The following is a 21,971-nucleotide window of genomic DNA, read 5'->3' on the forward strand; positions in this document are numbered from 1 at the left end:
CTTGGGAACATAATTTCAAAATTGACAGTTGGATAAATACCAGAATAAGCACCAGAAGATGACAGCGGAACCAAGGCTCGAGATGGGCCGGCTGACACCACTGGGCGCTGAACCTGGCTGGAAGCTTCCTGGCAGCGACAGCGAAAAGGGAACACCTGTCGTGGGGGCCCTTGTTTCATGTCAGTAAGAAGTAGAGCAACTGCTAGACGCGCTCCAGAAAACCCTGGACGCACTTGATACATCCCAACCAGCAAGCTCAAGTACCCTGCGAACCTGGGCGCCCGCCACCCCCAGGGCAGGCAGCGAGGAGCTCTTCAAGGGGTAAAGCGACCCCTGTGGGGCCAGCGCCCGTCCTCTCTCCTGCTATTCGCGGGCACCCGGGCACGCGACGACTCGGCTGAATTAGGGCGTCCTGCAGCTCCCGGGGCGAGGAGGAGCTCGGCCTTTCTGTTCTGCCCTCAGAAGGGAGAGGAGAGGTGGTCCTGGAGTGGGAGTCAGTTCAGGCTGCGGGCTGTGCCACGCGCGGAGGTCCGGGGACCCCACCCCCGCCTCCCCGAGGCCCGCCCCGCCCCTTACGACCCGCCCCGCCCCTTACGACCCGACCCTGCAATCCCTCTGCGCGGGCTTCCGGCCGCGGCGACCCCGGCCCGCGCTATTGCGCTAGCTAGTTCGCTGCCAGAGGTCTCGAGGGCGGCGGGGCGGGGCTTCGGCGGCGGGGGCGGGGCCTCCAGCGGGCGGGCGGGGTTTTGGCGCCGCGAGGTGGCGGCAGCAGAGCGGCGCAGAAGGGAGGGGGCGGCTGGCCGCGCGGAAGGAGTGAGTCACCTGACCGCTGCCCTCGCCGCCCGCCAGGCGCTCTCGCTGCAGTCAGTCGGGCCGCGCCGCGCCTCAGCTCCGGTGAGTGGCTCGGCAGTCCCGCCGGCCCTTCTCCGTGAGGGTTGGCGCGGTCAGGGCCGCGGGCCTGTGAGGGGAGGCCCGCGGACAGGTCCGGGGGAGGCGCGGGCGGGCCGGGGGCGGCTCTTTCTGGGCGGGGCGGGGCGCGGGGGGCGCGTAGCGGGGCTCGCTGGGGGCGCTGGCGGCCGGGATTCTGGAAGTGGCCGCGACGCCGGAAGGGGCGTCCCGTCGGCGCCCGAACCCCCTGCACGGCAGGAGCTGTTGTTTACCCGCGCGCGCCGTACTTTACCCGGGGCGGGCGGGGACTAGGGGCCGCGGGGTCCCTGCCCCACCCCCGCTCCCCGCCCTCGGGCGCCAGCCCAGCCCCTCGCCCGCGGCCCGCCCGGGCTGTGACACATCAGCACCGCCCTCGCGGCTGGGGCCCCGTATTGTTCTCCGCCGCCTCCCACCGCTATGCCCAGCCTCGCGTCTACTCAGCCTGGTGCCTGTCGCGCGTGGAATCGCGTAAGAAAAGCCGAGTTTGTGCCTGGGGAGAGAAGGCCACCGTGCTGAGATGGATTTAGCGAAGACTGGTTTTGGGGACCGGAGATCCCAGGACTCCCTTTGTTGGAGTTTTGCCCACGCGTTGTAATTAAGCCTCGCACAATATGGTGAGAGTGGGCGTTGATTCTGGAGACACCAGCTTTGTGCTCGTGTAATGTAACACGAGTGCCGTTGCTTCCTCATTCTTACACGGCAGTTTCATGTCATTGAGTAGAATTGTGCGGAATGCTTTTATGGAGTGAGGCTTCTGCGTTAAACTTGTTTTGATTCCAGGTAAAGTGTAGTAGTAATTGTGAAAGAACGTGTATGGGGAAAACGAGCTACAGTGTCAGGCTTGGAGGAACAAAGAATGTTTTGTAGGATGCTTTGCTTTTTGGAAAATTGTATAGGGGTATGGACTGTTACCCATGGAGGATGCTATGGGAATTTGGTCACATATTTGAACACACTTTACATCAGAGGGTTTGTATTGAATGCAGTTCAGAAGGATAAAGGGTGGAAATCCCAGATGTGTTAGTGGCAGAGCACTTGAGCGCTTCACATAGCCAAGCAGAGAAATGGAAAGAGGCTTGCTTCTTCCTGGTCTTTGGGTAGTGGTGCAAGGGCTGGGCTGGGCTTGGCTTGAAGGCACTTGCCACTTCTGCCTTTGGACATCTTAAGGAAGGTTAGGGAAGAAAGGCTCCTGGTGAGTCAGCTTGGAGTAGGGTGGCTTTGGTGTAGTGAATCTTGTATTGCTGTTTAACCTATGGTTCTGTCAAGTGGTTTACTATTGTTCAGTATGTTGGTTGATTAGCAAGGTAGGATGACTCTTTAAAAAGTTGGGTTGCTGAGTCATTCGCCCCAGCTTGAGAGGTAATTAGAAACAGCTGGTGCAGATACTCATCACATGCCTCCACTATAAAAGGCCAAGGAGCGCTCTAGAGGGGTTGCTTCAGAAGGCTGAAGGGGACCCAGCTGGGGTTGTTTTGATCCAACTTATCGGTGGGTGAAGTGGAAGAGCACTCTTAGGCAGTGGCCAATAGCACTGAGGCGGTGTTTAAACCCAGAGTCTCGTGACCTGCTGTCTGAGAAGAAATTTGCGCTGGAGAGAGCTGAAACTGGGAAAGAAATTTGCAGCTAGGGGTAACCCAATAAAAAATATTGTAACAAAAATATTTGCTACTCTTACTGGACTTAGTTTCCTTTTTGTGGTTTTTGTTACGTGGTCTATAAATTTCAAGCAGTGAGCTTAATTTGTGCTTCATAAAAATTTGGTTATGAGTACACAGAGGGGACTTGCTGTTTCTCAAGACCCTTGGCTTTTCATGCATACACAAGAAGTTTCAAGAGTCAGAGGAGGGTAAGCACAGTATGGGTGGAATTAACAGGTCTCATTGGGTCAAGTCTGGAAAGAGCTGTTTAATGAATGGCCAACCATAAATACCTGTCTCATTGTCTTGATTGTGTGACACTACTGCCTTTACACCTGGTGCCATTGCTTCTTGCTTTAAAAAGGAGCACACAGCCCAAATATTTATGAATCCTCATTGCAAACAAAGTTTAGGAATGGGCAATGTAGAGCTGGGAATTTGACCCTTTGGTGGAAAAAATGATGATTCCTATTAATGATAGTTCATTTAAAACATTTTATATTAGGAAAAACTTTTTTATATATAAATATAAATTTTTATATTTATTTTGTTCCTTTATGTCTGGGACTAGAGGAGATTAGAAATCATGAATATTGTAAGTATTAGGGCCTCTAAGGTGGGGTACAAGGAGTTTCATGTGGAAACACTATATTAAAACTTTTAAAACCTTCTATTTAATATAAGAAAGACATTAAACTTAAAAATACAGACTAACAATAGCGCATTCATATTATATAATGCGCGTGCATGCCCTCCACCCGTTTGTTGTTGGGGGAACATAGCCTGTTAACCACTGTCAATAACATTCTTTCAGCAACCGGAATGCTTGTTCTTTTATGGTTTCCTCCTAAGAGTTCTTTCAGACTGTCCTTAATATTCCATTTAAGTTTTATTTTATAGGTAGTTCTCTTGTCTGTATATTTTACTTTAAAGATTAGAAGTTTGAGTGTAAACTTCTTGTTACATTGTTGATATTGGGGATGGAAATACAAAAAATACAAAATTTCATTTGGTAACCTGTATTTTGAATTTGGAGACAAGCTCACTGGTTGGTTTGTTTAAATGTTTGTTATCTGAAGTGCAGTGAAATGTAAAAAGGTGCAATGGAAATACTCGAAGATGATCCACACATTGGAGTGTAGTATGTATATAGAGTGTAATATGTATATCACACATTCTGTAAAAATTACTTTGTACTGTCACTCCTCGAAGTCTTGTTTTTTTTGTATTTTTTTTTGGCCAAGCTTACACTTGCTTAATGAAGATTAATAAGACGACAGATTCAGTGAATCCCTTGGAAAGTAGCATTTATTCTGAATATCAACCTCCTGCTAGTGCTGGTGGCGGGTGGCGGCAGTGAGGGTGGTATTTACCGTTCAGTTAAATCTCATGTGCCATGTGGCTTCTACACACCTGTACTGTGAGAGATGATGCTCAGAATAACAGTTGCAAAACCCTTTAAAATTACCACGTGTCAGAGATTCTCTTCATTGTGCTGATCTCTCTATGACTTACGTTTTAGGAATCACCACCTCTTCTAATTTTCTGACTTATGTTCTGTTAATGAGAGAATTGTCTTAACCCTAAAACCTGCACTCCCTGAGCATTCTAAACAGGGTTTATTTTATGTGGTGGAACGATGATTTTTGAGATTGTTTTGTTTTAAAATAATGTCAAATGAGGTAATGTACTGATGGCTAAGGTATGGGTAATTTGAGTGCAGTTTGCCAGAATCCACACCCCTTGGAGGGAGTAAACATTTCAGGACTGCAGATAAAACATTGACTTGTCACACTAGCCTGCAGCCCAGGCACCTGACTTACACAGTGCATTAACATAACTGAAGTCTGGGTTTGATCACTGTACGGTTGACAAAAGAAGCAGTAAGCAGAATGGTTAAAAGTAGATCTGGAGCCAGACTGCTGAAGGTCAGGTTCTGGTTGTGTCACCCACTTTAAAGCCTTGGGCAAGCCCTTCTGCCTGGTAACTGGTACCTCATTGTTTCCTCTGTAAAGCAGGGATGGTGATAGTAGAATCTTTATCAGAGAGATGGTTGTGAGGATTAAATGTGTTAATACGGGGTAAGTGTTTAGAACAGTGCCAGCTGTATGAGAACCATCAATAAGTGTTAGGTGTTACTATCTGTTGTTCAGAATCAGGGAAGTACTTAGTTACACAGCAATGTTTCGTAGCTGCTGAGAGCTGATTTGCCGCCATTGATCACAAGTGAGACTGAGGAGTGCAGCGCAGGTTGCTGCTACTGGAAAAACAACTCGGGGAACACTCTTAACGTTAAGTCAGTAGCACCATCTCAAACATACATTCAACTTCTGACGGCAAGGAACACAGGACATAGCTTTTTACTTAAAGGAATCTTAGTCTCAGCAGAGTGCTTGAGGTAGTCACTAACCAGTTAATTGAAACTGGCTTTTACGAAATCAAAACACTTGCTATTCTTTCGCTAGTCTTTTCCATGTTGTAGTTGACATTGTGGCCTGGCAGCTTTAGTAACCTGTCCACCCCTCCCTTCTTGTTAACACCAGAACAGAACTAACTTCTCAGTACATATTCCTGGGCCCTATCCAGTTTGTTGGAAACATTTGGAATGTAAATTTGTATGCCAATTTGTTTCTTCTAAGTATTATGTTTTCTTTAGATGATATGCCCATACTAATACAGAAAAATTATCCATGAAATGGATATGAATACAACGGATGTATTTATCATATAGCTTTTTGTACCTGTTAGTAATTCAGAAAGGTTGTGTTATTGACCATTCTTTGAACCAGAGTGTAAGTTTCCTGATGGTGAGAATCTGTGTCTTTCTGTTTTATCTCCTATGGCACACTGAATATACCTTGGCTGTGTTTCTTTAATAAACTGTTGGTTGCTGAACTGGGTGGTATGATATGTGTTCATTCTAGTTCTGTGGTTTTGAAACTTGGGAATGTTTAACAGATTAAAGGAGAGAACATCGTGTATTGTACCTTGTAAGTGTACACTGAGTTAAAATTCTTTTGATTGTTTAGCTTTCTACTTTTTTTTTTATCATTGGTGTGATTATTGAGAAAGCAGCTGGAATTAAGTAATTCTAGTTCATCTCCTAAGATAGACATAAAACTTGTCTTGTGACTTATTTTTACCCATAATTGGCTTAGAATTGAATTGAGCACAATATAATTTGGTTTTCTAGATGTAAAATGTCTTATACGTCTAATACTTTGAATATCATCACTCCTGTAGGGCAGATTCTTCGTTTTATTTAGGATCAGGGACAGGTTAGAAAATATTCATTGGAAAATAAAAGCTGTCTTGAAGCAAACATGAGGAAGAAGAAATAGTGGTAGCCAGAATCTTGGTTGTTAATGACCAGTGTAGGAGCACAGTGGGCATGTAGTGAAATTGGCTGGCAGCTGGTTCCTTTCTCAATACCAGCACAATTTAGAAAATGTTACATTAATATAGCTGAAATTTTGTGCAGATCATGTTATCTGAAAAGTAATTGTAAACACTTTTCTCAATGCCTTAGGAAAGTCATCGTTCAAGTTAATATTTTTGTAACAAACTATTCCCAGTTTTTTTTTTTTTTTTTTTTTGAGATGGAGTATCACTCTGTCGCCCAGGCTGGAGTACAGTGGTGTGATCTCAGCTCACTGCAACCTCCGCCTCTTGGGTTCAACCAATTCTCCTGCCTCGGCCTCTGTAGTAGCTGGGATTACGGGGCACTCCCCCCACCATGCCCAGCTAATTTTTGTGTTTTAGTAGAGATGGTTTTCACCGTGTTGGCCAGGCTGGTCTCGAACTCCTGTTTTTTTTTTTTTTTTTTTTTTGAGACGGAGTCTCATGCTGTTGCCCAGGCTGGAGTGCAGTGGCGCGATCTCGGCTCACTGCAAGCTCCGCCTCCTGGGTTCACGCCATTCTCCTGCCTCAGCCTCCTGAGTAGCTAGGACTACAGGCGCCCGCCACCGCGCCGGCTAATTTTTTTTTTTTGTATTTTTTTTTTTTAGTAGAGACGGGGTTTCACTGTGGTCTCGATCTCCTGACCTTGTGATCCGCCCGCCTCGGCCTCCCAAAGTGCTGGGATTACAGGCTTGAGCCACCGCGCCCGGCTGGTCTCGAACTCTGACCTCAAGCAATCCACCCACCTCTGCCTGCCAAAGTGCTGAGATTACAGGCATGAGCCACTGTGCCTGGCCCCTAATTATTCCCAGTTTCTATCAGGTAAAGTTATTTTCACTTTTTAAATTTATCATTTTTTTAGATCAGATAGGTCATAGTGGACAGTTGCACTCTACTTCCCCATCCTTCGTTAAAGTGGAATTACACTAAAAAATGCTTTCAATTCCTTTGTAGCCTGGACATTAGTAATAGCCTACCTCCAAGGCTATAGAGTAAATAGTATAGTAAGGGAAGTGTCCCTCCCTCCGCCTGCACACCTTTTTTCCAGTTATCTCTTCTTTTTATTGACTTATCTGTCTCCAGGACCCTAGGGAGGTATTTTTGTCCTAAGGAGGTGAACTCCTCAGGGTCCTATTGGATGGTCCTATCCATCCAACTTCCTCTTTACTGATATCTTCATATACTTAATGCCTTATTCCTTTTCTAAAGTGTGCCAGCGTCTTTTGGAAGTCAGCTAAATTAGTGCAGTGGCTCATCCATCAGTTTATTATAAAATGTGTAACTATAAAAGATTGAATGATTTATTAGGTTATGATTTCATTAATGTGTATTTTATATTTAAATATTATTTTAAAAAACGTACAGTGGTTATCTGATGTTGGCGCAGACCTCTTCAATTTCCAGCGTACCTGATGTCTCTTTATCGACTGTTTTTCTGAGGTATATTTTTGGCCTGGCTCTGGGTACTCACCTAGGTAAGAGTCATCATTCAGGTTAAAAGAAGTAAGAAAAAAGAAGCTTTTGGCTCTTGTAATCTTTTTTTTTTTTCTTTCACATTAGCAAGAGACTGTTGAAGTAAAAAGCATTTTGCCCAGCTGACTCGGGTTCTTTGCTGGCATGCCTTCAATTTCAGTTGTCATCCAGAGAAGTCAAAGGAAATGCTACTTGGGGATGAGCATATAGTTACGATTAACTTTCCCTACTTCGTTGTCTTTTGGTGGTAAAGGACTGTCACAAGTGCTATTCAAGCTGTAGGTATATTTTGAAGTGTGTTTTGTCTCTGAGGGCCTCCTGTCTTTGGACTAGTTTATCTTTTCCAGACCCCAGAAGGGCTGGGCTGCCTTTTCTTCTCTGAGCAGGTTGGCAACAGTGGTCACAAATAGCGGAGGAGCTGAGATTCTAGAGAGCTATGCTACCACTGCTTCTCACATGCCAGTGTGGAAACAGCCTCTTCTTTTTTGTTGAATTAGCTTGGAACAGCTCTCTAATCTCTGATGAGTGAGGAAGAACTGTGTTTTTAAGTTTCAAGGCTAAGGCCCTTTGTTCTCATTTCTCCCTGTTCCTGTTGCTGTTCTCCCCAAACTCACACAAACACATATTTAACTTTCGGTGTATGTGGACAATAGGGTTGCTAAATTCATTTCAGTATTTTTGGCATTCCTACATGTTAGGCATTTGGTTTACATTTAACTTATGAAACAAATATTTAGGCTTTTATAAGCTGGGAACTTTTCCAGATACTGGCAATAATGAACTTTTCAGAAGTTACAGTCTAATAGGCAAACCATTCCCATATCATGCTATAGTAGCAACATAGTAAAACATGCTGTGGAACCATAGACTGTTAGAAGCCTAAGTTTTGGGAAATCAGGAAAGCCTTAGGGATGTTTAATGATGAATGCATAGGTTAGTGGAGGAAACAGCTTGTATCAACTCAATTTGAGAAGCTTAGTTGTGAATAAGAGTAGAGAGATAGATTTTAGTAGGGGGAAGTTAGGTCAGGAAGTGTGTGTGTGTGTGTGTGTCTAAAAATCCAGTCAATGGAAAGGCAGTGTCCTTGTTTTGTCCTTGGCAAGTTCCTCTTATGGTTGCAAGATGGCTGCCACAAGTTCAAGTGTCACAAGAAAATATGACTAAGTTTCCTGGAAGAAGAGACACTTTTTTTTTTTCCTAGCTTGTTTCTATCAGTGAGAAAAACTTTCCCCTAAAGCCTCATAGTAGATGCTACCCTGTCCCTCTCTCCTCTCTTCATAGGTCATCATTGCACACCAGCCAGTGCCTAAATGAGTCAAGGTCAGGGGGAATAGCACAGCTGTGATTGGCATAAATGGATTGTGATTCATCTTAGGTTGTGACTGGGGTCTGCTTACTGGGAAGTTGATGGCCTCTGGTTGAGAGAGATATGTGAGCACAATCAGGGTTTGGTTAGAAAGTGAGGGGGTGAATGGTATTGTGCAGTTAACGGTGACATCCTTGTCTACTAGCCACCACTACACATAGATACAAACTTCTGAGGAGAAAAATAAAATATGCTTGTCTTTGGATGTGGAATTTTAGGTGACTTTTTTTCCTTTTATATGCCATTTCCTTCTATGATCAAGTAGCACTTTTACAATCAAATCAAATCAATGGTTTATTTAAAAATTATTTAAAAATTGAAAATGCCAATTTTTCCAATAAATATATATAAAAGAAAGAAATTTTTTTCAGTACTTTAAACATTTCAAAAGTTCCCTGCCATTGTCTTATTCCTTTCAGGGAGAGGAGAACATATAATTATATCTGGTAGTTTCTGATTATGTGTATACCAAGAGGACTACTCTGTCCCTCAGTCGATAGTGCACACCCACCTGTGGTCTATATGGCTTGCACCGAGTGCTGAGGCCAACCTGGCTCAGATAGAACGGTTAATTCATTGGCTAGATGGGTCAGGATTCTTTAGAACCCAAATTCTTGAATCAGGAGTACAAACAGGAACATCTTCCCTTCTCTACACACTCATTCCACTCCTCGAAGGGAAAGCTGTACCGTGGTTAGCTTATTAGTCATTCTTTTCAGACTTCAAAATTAATGCCACCTTAAGTTTATACAGTATTCTTGTAGTACTCCTAATTTTTCTGTTTTGCTGTATGTGTACATTGTAGAAAGATTAAATCAAGCTAATTAACATGTCCATTACCTCACTTACCTTTGTGTGTGTGTGTGGTGAGAACCTTTAAATCTACTCTCTTAGCAATTTTGATATACAGTAGGCTTCTCACCCACTGTTTCACTTTCAGCAGTTTGTTACCCGTGGTCAAATGAAGTCCAAAAATACTAAATGCAGTAGATATTTTGAGAAACATCACATTCACATAACTTTTATTACAGTATATGGTTATAGTTGTGTTTTATTATTATTAATCTCTTATTGTACTTGATGAAAAAGCATAGTATATATAGGGTTCGTTACTATCTGAAGTTTCAGGTATCCACTGGGGTTCTTGGAATGTATCCCCTGTAGATAAGGGGGACACCTGTGTGTGTTGTTACAAGTATGGTCACTGTGTAAAAGCACTTTTATATTTCATTCTTGTTCCTTCTCAATCCCAGGTTTGGGTGCTTCCTGTGCTGTGAAACACAGGCAGACAAATAATGTAAATCCTAAACACTTGAGTGTTGTAAATTTACAAAATGCAAAGTAATTGCTCAATGGTTGTTTCTTTTTGAGAGTAACAAATAGACTGTGATAAATGGCCAGAATAGGCTTCTGAACTGGTATTATTTTTTTGGATAGAATTTAGAAAGACTTACACTACCAATGTAATTTTTGTCTCAGATAAATGCAGTAGTATTTACCTACTTAGTAGTTCCTTAAATGCTATTTAAACTGAGATATATTTCAGCTTTATTTATAGGCCACATATTGTTCCTTATTTGGCTGAATCTTGTGGTTATCATATAATGAAAAGTAGTTACTGAGATCACTGGTGCAAAATCTGTAGCTTGGAAATCCTCATTTTAGAAATAATTATTTTGACTCTCAAGTTAAATAGTGAAAAATAGACTTACGTTTTTAGTTTTAGCTATGTATATTGAGAAACTGTGGCCCTATGGTGGCTGTTAGGGATTATTGGATTTGGTTGTTTTTAAATAAGGCATTTCAATTTAGTATCTCTACTTGAATAAAACAGTTTCAGATTTGTGATTCATGTGATATACTGATTGCTGTACGGTAACTTCTGCTTTATTTAATTAAAATTGTTAACATTCTTTTTATACTCTTAAGCACCTCCCCCCACCCCCCTTTTTGACTCATTTTTATTGTGAGTTGGTGTATAATTAGGAATTTGAAGAGCACTTTTTTTGTTTATTTTGTCTTTTCAGTTACTGTGCATACTGTGTGTGTCAACTCTTAAACCTATAGGGGGTCATTTTGGCCATCAACTAGTTTTAGGGCTTTCACCTCCTAAATAATACGAATTATGGTTATAATTTTTACAGTTTGAAAACAAGATGGCATCTGAAGAATCTTTATTTCATTATGAAAATAGTACATGGATGCTTAATCCTCTATATTGAAAGTAACTCATAGTGAAATACTTTCTAGCGTTCTTTTCTTCTAGTTTTCCATATGTAGTATGTATAACTATAGACCTTGATGATTTAAGTTGAGCACAGTTTAGTGTCAGGTTCCTTTCAGTGATGCATGAGATTGGTTATATAATCTAGTGAGTGTTATTTAGAAATTAATTCACCAGACCCTGCTGTGGTGGCTCACGCCTGTAATCCCAGCAGTTTGGGAGGGCGAGGCGGGCAGATCACCTGAGGTCAGGAGTTCGAGACCAGCCTGGCCAACATAGTGAAATCCTGTCTCTACTAAAAATAAAAAAATTATCTGGGTGTGGTGATGTGGTAGTGCTCGCCTGTAATCCCAGCTCTTTGGGAGGCTGAGGCATGAGAATCACTTGAACCTGGGAGGCAGGGATTGCAGTGAGCCAAGATTGCACCACTGCACTCCAGCCTGGGTGAACAGAGTGAGACTCTGTCTCAAAAAAAAAAAAAAAAGCCACCAAATACTGATTAATAAGGGGAAATTTGTTGTTCCACAAATGTCCATTTAATCTGTTTGTCTAATAGCGTTCGTTCTCATCACACACAGGATACTTGGGGTATTTCTTGTACTCCTTGTTCTTCCATCCCTCCTCAGTTTTACCTATTCCTCCCCTACATACCACTTGAGTTGTGTAACATGAATTGAAATGTAATATTTGGACTTGGGAGCAGAGAGCTTTTCAATCTTTAAATTATTGCCCTTCTCAAGGCTGTAGTTTCCTTATCTGTAACAGAAGCGGGTCATCCTGGATGAATGTGCTCTTTTAATTGGAAATTCTTTAGGTCTGTGAAATTAGCAGTTATTTTGGGCAGACTTGTGCAATTTTAATATTTTCATTTTATCTTGAGATACTTATTAAGCTTAACTGAATTTTTATTATAGGAAGTGTTAAGCCAGGTAATTTACGGAAGATCACACAGTTGATGATACCAGTAGAGCGTTAATCTGATTATTCAGGGCTGCTGGTAGCCTTAAAATAACCTAAACCTTGATTTCCTGTTGTCCTTAATAATTCTGTGTGTTCAACACTTCATATTTTTCAAAGAGCTTCGTGAGACAGATAGGGTGGGAGCTACCTACTTAGGCTATCTGTTCAGTTTCACACATGCGCATTTGCCCTTGTTCACGTGGCTAGACTTGCCTTGATGGGTCTTTCCTTCTCATTTTCCTATAGCAGGGTTCTCTCATTTTTTTTTTTAAACACCAAGTCTTCTTTTTATTTTAGGTTTCTATAAAATTTAATTTATTCTTTAGTAATTTATTGTGAAGAATCTGTTAAGTTTTAGAGCCTTACCATGTAGTGACAAACCAATTGTCTGTAGGAAATATCTGCTCTAAAGGGGGAAAACATAATCGGCAATCTTTGGGAGATTTCAGTCAAAATAAATGTGAACTATTTTTTTAACCAGGGCACATTTTTTGTTTGTTTATAGTTATTTATTCCAGCATTTTTCTGATTATATAGTTAAGAATTTGAATGCAGAAACAAAAAAAAATAAAAATTAGCTAGATCTTACCATGCTAATATTTTAATAAATATCATAACAAGGCATGGTGATGAGGGTGGCAACCAAGATCTCTGGACCTACTGAATTTGTGATGCCTGTTAGACATACAGGTAGTAATTTGAGTGTGCAGTTGGCTGTATGAGTATGAAATTCAACAGAGAACTCAACATTGGACCAGATACGAATATGAGAGTGTTCAGCAAGTCTGTGCAGTAATCATATCTCCACTGTGGGTCCAGATGTGTTCACCTAGAGAGTGTGTGCAAAGAAGAAACTAGAGGATCCTGGAAGCCAAGTGAAGACAAGGTTTCAGGAAAGGAATGATCAACCTGTTAAATATTGCTGAGATGCTGTGTAAGAAGACTGAACATTTGCCATTTGGTGATGTGGAAGCTGTTGAGCTTCACTAAATTGTTTCTATGGAGTGGAGGGCAAAGGCTTGTTTGAGCGGGCTCAAATGAAATTGGGAAGAGAGTGTGAGTATAAATGGTTCCTTTTGGAAATTCAGTACAGGATAGCAAAGAATTACAGATCAAGGGGTATAAGGAGGGTCAATAAATTTTAAGAGAGGATCCATTATTCATCAGTTCCATTAAAGGCAAATGCAAAATTTTATTATTTGCTTAGTTTTCTGGTGGAAGTTCAATAGATTTCATCAGATTCTGTAAGGCGGAGAACCGGTGCTTTAGTGATTTGGCGGTTCAACAGCTCATTTTTCTGGAGGATACCCTTAAATTTTTAACTGATTTAAATTAGTATTTGCCAGTATTAAATAGTATGTATAACATCGTACCCAAACAAGATGTCTTTCTGTATTTTTTTTCTTTCCATCTCTTAGTTCTGTTAAAATCATTTCAGTTCAAAATTTTCTCTATCAAATGCCTTTTCTACTTGAAGACTCCTAAAAAGTTACACTAATACTTGCAACCAAGTTATCAACAATTTACATTTTGCTACTTTTGTTTACTATTTAAACATTTTAAGTTTGTTTTTAGTCAAAGTAATACATGTTCTTGGTTTTTTTTTTTTTTTTTTTTTTTTTTTTTTTTTTTGTACAGAGAACAACCTTATCTGCTACACCTCACCCCCTAATTCTGCTTCAGAGTTATGTGCAATGTTTACTGATTTCTGCTATTTAATTTTTTTGGTGGATACCTCTGTCTTTCTAAGATGTTTATATCTCATTTTATCAACCTAAGACATTATCTGTTGACTTACTGTGGACGATGATTTCCTTTACTATCCCCCCACGTGTATTTGTAATCTTATTATTAATTCCACTTCTACTCTTGATCACCTCTGCAACTCCAGCTCTAAACATTTTTTTTTCTATTTCTTTTTCTTGTCTCATTAATTGAAGGCAGTGCCTTTTGACTTTGCACATTGTAAGTTGTATGGAAATACTATTCCCATTCTCCCTGATTCTGTCTCCCAGCCTGTTTTATTTTGTCAAGGTTAATAGTATTTACATTCTATGCTATAGTTACAATTAAGTCTCCCATTATTTGTCTATTCTAAAAGTTGAAAACCAGTTAGCCAGTTTTGTTTGTGTTATAGCAATGCTGTGTCAATACTGGGCACTGAGCTGAGTAGTGGAGTCTTGTATTTCTTTCCCTACAGTTTCAGTGCTGCCCTGTGCTACTCAAAAAACATTTCTAGCATCAAATTCAAATAATAGCTGATGATTATTAAGCACTCATTATGTGCCAGACATTGTCCTAAGAAGATTAAATATATTATTTCATTTGGATCTCCCCCAAAAGTACTATTCTTGTTCCTAGATTGCCAGAAAAAAAAAATTGTCACAGAGATGTAAAGTGACATGCTCAACTGACAGTGGAGTCCTCAAGTTATAAAGTGCTGTTAATATTTTGTGCTGTCCCACCCATAGGTATTCCTAGAGCAGCTAGCTGCCGTTTGACAGTTTCTGGAAAAGTCTTTATGTCCTTACTTGTGCTCCCTGATAACAACTCTCTCTTGATCTTCAGCCTATGATTGTGGGATTTTAGGGGTATCTGAGGTGTAAGTATTTAGAAACTGGTGTAGACAAACCTTGGAGGAGGCTGAGTTGGGAAATTTTATGCGTTGGGGGAATTTTCATTCTTTGCTTTTTTCCCCTCCCCTCTTTCTTGTGGGAGCCTTAAGTGGGATAGTAACAATTGCACCCGCCTCTCTGCCCATTAGTTGCTCATCTTAGAAAATCTACAGTTAACATCATATTTAGTGGTGAAATACTTAACACTTTCCTTATATGGGAATGAGATGAGGATACCCACTGTCACCACTCTCACTATTCAGTCATTGCAATAAGGGAAGAAAAAGAAATAAGCATAAAGGTGGGAAAGAAGTAAAATTGTCTGTGTTTGCAGATTACATGACTGTGTGCCTAGAAAATCCTATGGAATCTACAAAGCAGCTATCTGAACTGGTAAGCAAATTAAGTAAGGTTGCAGAATTCACAGTTGATATTTAAAATGATAATTTTGTTTTTACACAATAGCAGCAAAAAAAAAAAATGAAGTTAAAAAACCCAACTCTATTTGCAGTAACTATAAACATTAAATGCTGAGGAATAAATTTAGCAAAAGCTTCACAAGCCCTCTTTACTAAAAAGATCATAATAATGCTGAGATAAAGAATGCCTACGTAAATGAAGATAGATGCCCTATTTATATACTGGAGGACTCAGTTTTTTAGATGTTGGTTCTCCCCAAATTGATCTATATTTTCACTGCAGTCCTAATCAGAATTCAACTAGCTCTTACGGTAGAATTTGATAAGAATTAAAAAGCCCAGAAGAATTAGACATTTCACAAAAGGAGATATACAAATGGCTAATAAGCACATGTAAAGAGGCTCAACGTCCATTACTGATCAAGAAATGCAAAGTAAAACCACAGTGAGATACCACCATACATATTAGGATAGGCAGGATTAAAAAGATGACAATACCAAGGGTTAATGAGAATGTAGAACATGGCTGTCCAACCTTTTGGCTTCCTTGGGCTGCATTGGAAGAATTGTCTTGGGCCACAGATAAAATACACTAACAACGATGGCTGACGAGCTACAAAGAAGAAAAAAAAAAAGTCCATGCATGATTTTCATGCTATCTACCACCACAGATGAAGCAAAACAGTCCTCACATTCAAAGGGATGGACACGTCTTATGTAGCGCATTCTCATTAATTGCCATACATTGGAATTGTCGTACACTGCTGGTAGCAAGGTGAAATGATACAGTCATTTTGGAAAACTATTCAGCAATTTCTAAAAAGTTAGACATGTGCCTGTAATATGACTCAGCTCTTTTACTCCTAGTTGTTTACCCAAGAAAAATGAAACACGAAATATATGTCCATGCAAATGTTCATCAAAGCTTTATTGCAATAATCCCAAATTGAGAACAATGCAAGGGTACGTCTTTATTACAGTAGTCCATCAGAGTCAAATGGATAAACAAATTGTGGCATATCCATGTAATGGAGTGTTTTTTTTTTTTTTTTTTTTTTTTTGAGACGGAGTCTCGCTCTGTCGCCCAGCCCAGGCTGGAGTGCAGTGGCGCGATCTCGGCTCACTGCAAGCTCCGCCTCCCGGGTTCACGCCATTCTCCTGCCTCAGCCTCCCGAGTAGCTGGGACTACAGGCGCCCACAACCGCGCCCGGCTAATTTTTTGTATTTTTAGTAGAGACGGGGTTTCACCGTGGTCTCGATCTCCTGACCTTGTGATCCGCCCGCCTCGGCCTCCCAAAGTGCTGTGATTACAGGCGTGAGCCACCGCGCCCGGCAATGGAGTGTTATTCTGTAATATAAAGGAACATCTGAGGTATGCAACAACATGAATGAACCTCAGAATCATTAAGTGAAAGAAACCCGAAGAGTACATAATGTGTGATTCCATTTATATAAAAAGAAAATGCTCATTAATCCATAGTGACACTAAAGCAAATTATTGGGTACCTGGAATCTAGCACAGGGAAGGGCACATGTCACTGCCCTTGGTGGAGGGGGTGTGTGAAATTTTGAGGACTGATGGAAATTTCTTTGTCTTGGTTGGAGTGGTGGTGGTGGTTTTATGCACATATACAGTTGTTAAAGGTCATTGTGTTGTATGCTTTAAATAGATATGGCTTATTCTATATTAAATCATACCCCAAAGTTGCTTCACAAATAGTGACTGACAAATGCATGACAGAAAATATGTATTCAGTGAATAAGCTTTATTGATGTGGACCAATTCTAGTTACTAGTTCACATTTTCATAACAGATAACAATCCTATTCAGAATCAAGTAGCAGCCAAATATGTTAAGCAAATAAAAGACTTCATTGTTTCTTAAATTCTTTGTAGTAAAAAGGTATAACAGTGGAATCTGTTAGTCTTGTTTTGGTTCTGGAGCTTGGATTTCCTATGTTCCTTCTCATCTTTGTTCCTGTGTTTACTTCCAAGCTCTTCTAAACTTGTGACCCAGAATTATCAAAGTTGGATTTGTTCGTTTGGGAAGTAAAACACCATTTATTTTTGATCTCTGAAGTAGTTTTTCAAACTTCTCTAACAGTTCAGACTCCTCTCCTCTAAGCTTAACCTTAGTTTCATAATTTCAAATATGGGTTTAGATCCAGCAACTATAACAAAAGGTCCATGACTTAACTATATGGTTTTTAATATTAGGAAAAGTCAATGAAAAATATTGCCTGTATGGGACCTCACATGATGTTGTAATAATCATGAGCTGCAATAATTGTAGTGATTGCCTCCCACCCCATTTTTTAAAAAGCAGTGGCATCTTTAGTTACGTAACAGTTCTAATGTAAATTGCGAGGTTATTTACTCGTCTAACAATGTCGTCATTTTTGGTGTTGCTATAAGCTCCTCTGCTACTTACCTTAGTTCAAACTATTTTTGGTTCCCATTTTCATTCAGCCTTTTCAAAATATATTTGTCGGTGTACCTTATCCAATAATGCTTAAGGCTTTTCCTAAGGCTGAGAGAAATAACTTTAGAAAATGTGATTATCAAATCACAGATGTTTAAGCAGTTATGATATTTAAGTCTGTAAACGGTTAAAGAAAATAACAACTTGGTCACGGAGTTACTCTTCCAGGCGCTCCTGGCAGGCGAGTCGGGTCTTGGGACTTTGGGAAGAATGTTGTCTTAAATCACTGTCCTGAATTAAGTTTCCACAGACTTTTTGATGTTAAGTTTTTTTCAGAATTATAGAATGATGAAGAGCCATGTCTTTAGAAAGAATTTTTCTTATGGAAATCTCCACCTTAAATTTAAAATCATTTTAAAAATAAAGACCCTTAAAGGAGAGTCAAAGGTATAGACACAGGATACTGTTGGATCTTTGCCATCCACTTGAAACATTGAATATAAGGTTCACCTAATTTCAGAAGAACACTCAGACTTTGGGTATCTTAGGTATATTGTAACAGAAACTGACTGGCTTAGGGGATTTTGAAGCTTGGGCTTAGGGAGCTAGGAAAGATGTCATAGTAAGAGGAATTTGCCTGTCTTCTGAGTCATTGAAGATCCTGCCCTGAAATTGAGTGAGGTGAAAATAATTGACAGGTTGATGAAGGTGATGTTAGGCAGAAACAGTGAGGAGGCAAAGGTGGAAATTCCCAATAGCCACTAGAAATGGGAGAAGGCAGGTTTTGAGGAATGGACTGGGCTGCAGGTCACGGCACTGCTTTTATAAAAAGGCTGGAACTTGCCCATATGCAGTGTTCCTGATGTCCACTGGCCACCACTTGTGGCCGGCCACACACACACACACACACACACTCCTTGACTAACAGAGAACTGTTTGTGAAATAATTGTTCTCATTAATTGAATATTATGGTTAAATGAAAACTGACCAGGAAAGTAGTTTTTGTTTGAAGATTTACTTCAAATAAATACCTTTCCAGATATCCACACTCCTGTGTAAATTGATTATAATGATTATTATTATCTTTTTTACCTAGAGGCGTCGTTCTCATTTTGAACATATCTAGGTTATATTATTGAAGGGAGTCTTTTATTTGCGTTTTCATGGCACTTAGTGTATCATGTGGCACAGCTAACACTTGTAGGAAGAACATTTGTCATTGTTCAATGAAGATAAAGTGTGGTAGCCTTTTTAAAAAAAAAAAAGTTTGCAGTGTTATTTATTGTACCCTTCTACATTGAGAATTAAAACACAACATAGTCCATTGACTTGAGGTAGATAAAATTCCAGCTCTTTTGCACACATGGAACTTTATAGAAAGTTATCTTCTGACTTTCTGTTACATGAACTATTGTAGACCTGGTTTCATGATCAGGTGTTCACCTTAGGTTTTTAAAAGTTTTTTTTCCTTTAAATAAATTATCTTTAAAATTATATAATTTGATAAAGCCACAGCATCTTGTTTCCTGTATGATTTTGTAAGCAAAAATGTCAAGTAGTAACTATCAAAACTTAAATTATGTGCATTCAGCAGAGAGCAGAAGTTATTTCCAAATTGAGGTGTAGGAAGCTTTAAAATGCTTATTCATCATTTATCAGCACTAGTGAATGAATTGGCAACTTCCAAAGGTCATCAAACTTTTATTTTGAATGATAACAATGGTATTATTTCTAAGAATATAGAAAAATGCAGGCGTAACAGGAATCTAAATTTAGCATTAATAAGTTAATAGAATGTTAGATTCTGGAAGGCTGGAGTGTTTTACTTTTTAGATTTGAGAAATGTTAGAAAGTGCATGATGGATGTTAGAGGACGTGAATGTGCCGTTCTTGTCTGATGTAGTTGTTACATAGTTAAGTTATTGGGTAAAAATGGATTGCTGACCACTTAGATGGTTTCCAGGGTTAGGAGAAATGATTTTCAGAACACTCTTCTGTAGTGCCTCATGCTAATGAAAGCAAAGGGCAAGGTGTTTTCATTACTGTAGGTCGTCTGTATTGGCCATGTTTATAGTTGCCAATCTTTGCACTTTTTTGGCCTGTCGTGGCAGGTATGTTTTTGACTTCCAGAGGGATGAGCTGGCCTCTTTTTTGCCCCTCAAGGCTCTGGAAAAGCTGTCCAAGAAATTTTCTCTGAATACTTGGCTCAGTGGCATTGTTCCACGTATGTTGGAATAGGTGACTGGGCTGTGTTTGGAAGAAGATCTAGATTGGGGTCCCCAACCTCTGGGTTGCACAGCAGGAAGTGAGTGGCTGCCCAGTGAGCATTATTGCCTGAGCTCCGCCTCCTGTCAGATCAGCAGTAGCATTAAATTCTCATAGGAGTGTGAACCCTGTGGTGAACTGTGCATGTGAGGGATATAGGTTGCACAGTCTTTGTGAGACTCTAATGCCTGATGGTCTGAAACAGTTTCATCCTAAAACCATTGCACCACCCATCTGGGGAAAAATTGTCTTCCATGAAACCCATCGCTGGTGCCAAAAAGTTGGAGACTGCTGATCTAGATAATCTCTGTTTTGTTTCTGTATTAAAAATAAGAAATTATTCATTCAGCAGCATGTACCTCTGTTGGACCAGGTCCAACAGGTATGCTTGGGTTATGGCAGAGAACAAATCAGACAAAGTTGTGACATTTAAACAGAGAACTAAAAGGTGAAGCGTTAGCTGGCTAAAGAGTAGAAGTCCAGATAGTGGGCACAGTGTGTGTGAAGGCCCTGAAATCAGTAGGAGCTTGGGGCCTGTGGAGCAGGAAGGTGGAGACAGGCTAGAGAATAGCAAGAGAGGGGGGCAACGGCTTGAGATAAGTCTGGATTAGTGGATGGAAAACCCAACTACATAGGACTTGAGGACATGTTAAGGATTTTGAAGTGATCATAAGCCATTTATTTGAAAGGTGATACAGAGTTTTTGTTATGAAGAGAATACATTGGAGGGGATCAAGAAGGGCTTTAGGGGTATAAGGCTTTTGTTAATATTATCACCACTAATAGCAGCTAATATTATTTGTTGCTGTAGACCAAGCACTGTGCTGTGAACTCTTTTCCCTCCTCATCTCATGTAAACTTCAGAACATCTCAGTGAGGTGGTGTTTTCTCTTACTTTGTAGATGAGGGAACCAAGACAGTGGGTTAAGCAACTTGGCCAAGGTCATATAGCTAGTAAGTGGCAGAGCTGGGATTTGAATCGAGACAGTGTAAGATTGTAAATTCTGAGACTCTAAATCCTGTTTGCCACCGGGCCTCTATTTGTCAGTGCGTAGGTGATGGGCCATTAGTGGGTCTTAAAATTGAGTGGATCACAACTGGGATTTAAAAAAAATTTGAATGGAGTAGAAAGTATCAGACTACTTGCGTGTAATAAGCATAAATATTATTATGTGAAACTTTATTTTATATAACTAAACTTGCACATTTGTGAGCTTGTGAGCTGTTACAGGTTAAACAGCATTTTTCCAGGCAGGAGCTGATGATGGCTTGGATTAGAATTGTGCTGATGCAGATGGAGAGAGGTGGACCTCAGTGTGAAGAGGCAGGGGCAGCAGGACTCAGTAAGAGATTGAATAGAGGTGTCCAGCTGAGGAAGGAATGAGGAATGAGTTCCAGATTTCTTGTGTGAACAGCATCAGTCATCGTGCATGCTGTGCTCAATCTACTTTAAGGGAGACTGATCCTTCTTAGAGGGGTCCTCCTGGATGGCTGTTTTACTATCTGAATCTCTAGTTTCTCTCAGCTGCAGCTGGTAGGACTTGGGATTGGCATCTCGCCCAGGGGTGGCAAATCTGTAAGCTCGCTCTGAACCCATGAAATGATGTGTTACTGAAAACTGCCTAAACAGATGCTGAGCAAAGAATTCTCTGGAATTTGAGGTGAATAGCCAGCTGGTGGCAGGGTGAGAAGCAGTGGGCCACAGATGTGTGTAGTTGGGCTACTAGCAGCTCTAGGGTAAAGGTGTAGGAATTATTTGTGTGGAGTCACCTTGAGATCCAAAGAAGCTTTAGATTTCAGTGTCTAAGGCCCGTAGTCATTCTCTTTCTGAAGCACAGGTCCAATTTTTTTTTTCTTGTTGTCTGTGCAGTCCATTTCCTTATTCTCAAGCATAACCTTTTAGTAATATCTGGGTCCCCACATTACTGCAGTGAATCTCCATACTGTGCGTTCAGCGAGTACTAACTGGAGACAGAATGATGGAGTAGTTAAAAATGTCTGGTGGCAATTCCCCTTTTTTGTCTTACTGGTCTTTTGATGTTGGCCAAGATACTTCTCACTAAGCCTTGGTTTCCACATCTGTAAAATTGGGATGATAGAGGAGCATCACAGGGCTGTTTTGAGGCATAAATGAGAGAAACTCTAGCTCTTAGCTCAGTGCCTGGTGAAGAATTAGAGCTTAATAATCTTGCCATTGATAGTTGACATCTTTAGGATAGTCTCTGGAGAGACTTAAACGCGTTCATTAACAAACGCTATGGGA

General features: G+C 40.7%; 1 protein-coding gene across 5 annotated transcripts in view; it reads left to right on the forward strand.

Moving 5' to 3' along the window:
• The first annotated feature begins 783 nt into the window (after window positions 1–783).
• The window catches only part of LOC105472770 (BTB domain and CNC homolog 1), an 83,887-nt gene continuing 62,699 nt past the window's right edge, over window positions 784–21,971 (forward strand). For 2 of the 5 annotated variants that reach the window (XM_071095556.1, XM_011726303.2), the window contains exon 1: window positions 784–894. The gene's annotated coding sequence lies outside the window, so the exon portion shown is untranslated. Of the gene's footprint in view, window positions 895–1,297; window positions 1,542–1,573; window positions 1,708–14,935; window positions 14,995–21,971 lie in introns of those variants that run through there. The other 3 variants (XM_011726305.3, XM_011726304.3, XM_011726306.3) reach the window with 3 other exon arrangements.

This window comes from Macaca nemestrina, chromosome 4, assembly GCF_043159975.1.
Source record: "Macaca nemestrina isolate mMacNem1 chromosome 4, mMacNem.hap1, whole genome shotgun sequence".
NCBI lineage: Eukaryota > Metazoa > Chordata > Mammalia > Primates > Cercopithecidae > Macaca > Macaca nemestrina.